Raw genomic sequence first — 3,018 nt, 5'->3', positions numbered from 1 at the left:
TTTCATTTTAATGCGCATTGCCATACTACATGCACATTAATGTGCATGGGCGCTACATTTTCACTCTTCTTGATCTTCCTCCCTCATTACTCGATTGCATGGGGATATTTGGGCCTGATGATTTGTCGAGCCGGCCATTTAGGTTTAGGGTGTATCCCTCTTTTCAGAAATCCGCATGGTCTGTGTGACCAGGTCCAGGTCAGGCAGTGACACCTGTGCTTATGTCAATGGTTAAGCACAATGGCGGATAGGGTATAGCAGCAGGTACAACTGGGTACTTGGACACGAGCACTCTGCCAATTCATTGGGGTGCCCCATTGATGTGCCTGGTGGCTGACTCACGCAACCCGACCGCACGGCTGAATCGGGACTGCATACCCTTCAGGGGCTGGGAACGTGGTGCGCAGTGCGTTGGTTCGGGGATTCGCGGGGGTAACTCGCGATTCGCGGCCCACGGGTCGTACCGCGGGGGTAGCTCGCGGCCCACGAGCCCTTCCGCGGGGGTAGCTCGCGGTCCGCGGATCTTTCCGTGGAGGGTTGATCGCGGTGCACGGGGTTGCTGGCAGGGTCAGTTAACGCCGTGGGGTATACCGAACACCTGTAATTCAAAGGTTCATTCACCCCGTTCCCATGTCCACATCCACATGTTAGTACTCTAAGCCATCGCCATGGTGGGAAGGCTTAGCTCTCGGGAAATGACCCGTCTAACGGCCAGAGTGGACGAATTGGGTTCCTACCAGCTTTGGTCGCACACCGAATCATGGGATACAATTCAAAGGAACTGTATTATAGGTGTAGCAAAACTGTAGACGGGATTCAAGCATCCTGGGAATCTTTGCGTCTGCGTTGAAAGAAAGTACCACTCGTGTGTTTCAGAAAATTACCCCTTGTGACTTCTTGTCGAAATCTGAATTGGTGTCGTTTGATTTTTGGATTATTCCTCTTGCATTCAGATTACCGAGTCTTTTCTCCCTGTTTTCAGACTTTCATCGTTCCCGGACGTTCCCGATAACCCGTATTCTGGAGTCGACGGCAGATATTTTTTTCTCGTTTTAATTTGTAGAGATTTTTGTTATTGATTTGTTCAAATTTCAAAACACTGCTTGTAAGGTTAAGTGCCAATAAAGTAAATTTCTAACGATCATCTACCCGTAGGGAACCTCCAATAAAGAGAAGTCTTTCAATCCTATTCATTTCAATCCCAAACCTTGCAAACATACTACCCCTCTCGCGCAAATTACGAGGCGGGAAAACCTCATATACAGCATTGAGCCGCTACCCATCACGACCCAACCTAGATTCCCCTCTCTTGACCTTGTCTGACTTTATCTTCTCTTTTCACAGGTTCGGCCGTGGTCGCGAGCAGGGTATAATCGCAGACCAAGACGCTGTCTCTGGACACTTGACCCGCAGCGGGAAGGCACCCTGCTCCGCGTGCTTTTATTGGACTGTCTTCTAATCGTCGTACCTATATCTTGATTTTCATTATTTTCCTCTGCCCTCAGTTTAGATTTCTGAGCATTGAAGACGCGTTCGCAGTCCCCTCCAGATATGCCAGGTTGGTTCGCCCCATGCTTTCGCGTGCAGTATGGTAACACTTCCCCCACCGTTTGCTTCCAGAGCCAGCTGCGCCGACGCCGCCAGCACCGGAAGCGGCAGCACCGAGCGCCTTCGCACCATCTCAGCGGACTTCCCCCTCCCGCCTCTTTTCAGCATCAGGTGGTTGTCACCTTGTTTCTTCCACGCAACACCCCGCCCTGGGGGAAATTGATGAGTGTGATGATAACATGCGGATCTTTTCAGCCTCGCCGACCGGCGCAGCGCTGCCCCGCGGCAGCCAGGGAGAAGACCAGCAGGCGCCGGCAGGCGCAGCTGCCCCGAGGTCGTCCTCGCCTGGCGACTCCGACGACTGCTCCTCGGGCTCCAGCCTCGTCCTGGGCCCGCTGCCGTTGTTCGTCGACCTGGCGCTCAGCCCGAGGATCTCGCCCGCCTGGGCCAGCCCTCCCACCTCGCCGGTCCTCGGCTCCGGCTCCGCCCACAAGATGCCCGTGCGCCGGCGCCTCCCGTTCAAAGTCCTGCCGCAGGACAAGGATCCCGCCATAGGCGTGCCGGCCGCGTCGGCCGCGCCCCGGGACAGCTCGCAGGACAAGGAGCCTATCACCGCCTCCCCCGAGGACATCTCGGAGGACAAGGAGACAGCAGCCCCGCAGCCTCCCATGGATGAGGATCTACCGGACGACGAACCCGCGGACGACGAGGACTCCGTCGACATCGAGGAACCCGTTGAGGGCGAGGTCCCCGTTGACGACGAGGATCCAGTACCGGCCCCCTCCCAGCAGTATGGTCTCTTTCCCGCACCAGTGCCCACAAAACGGAGCATCTTTCCGTTCCCCGGTATCACCGCTCTCTTCAGAACCACCCTCTGCGATCAGGAGCCCGCAAAGGTCGCCGCGGTGGGCAGTGGAGGTGTCGAGTCGGATGGCCCCTTCGGTGGTCCGCTGATCAGCAACGGTACGGCGGTGAGCCCCTCGTGCTCCCTCGTGGCAGCCGTTGGCAGCGACAGCGAGGAAGAGGCCGACGATGAGAGGACGGCGAGCAACGAGGAGAATGACTTTGTCCGACCCGCCTTACCTCTGAGCAACGAGCTGGAGCTGCCCAGGCAGACCTCCTCGTCGTCGTGAGTATCGATTCAACATCGCATCTGTGTTAAAATGCTATTGTAGTTCGTTTCATTATTTTTGTCCTACTTAAGTTTTGGTTTGCTATCGTTTGGTGATTGCTCGTTTAGGTCCGTTCATTGGCAAGACACTGACGAAGACAACATGTCCGATGACACGATCATATTGGAGTTGCCAAGTCTACCTGAATCGAAGCCAGCGGTGCCTATGTCGGATTCATCTGGGCCCTCTGCTGGACTAGTGCAAGTGCCCGACTCTCCTGTGCCATCTGCTGCACTGGTGCCGGTGCCCGGCTCTCCTGTGCCATCTGCTGCACTGGTGCCGGTGCCCGACTCTCCCG

Source organism: Frankliniella occidentalis, unplaced genomic scaffold (assembly GCF_000697945.3).
Source record: "Frankliniella occidentalis isolate FOCC.00 unplaced genomic scaffold, Focc_3.1 Scaffold2726, whole genome shotgun sequence".
NCBI lineage: Eukaryota > Metazoa > Arthropoda > Insecta > Thysanoptera > Thripidae > Frankliniella > Frankliniella occidentalis.
The sequence above is the reverse complement of the archived record's forward strand: the minus strand, read 5'-3'. Positions refer to the sequence as shown.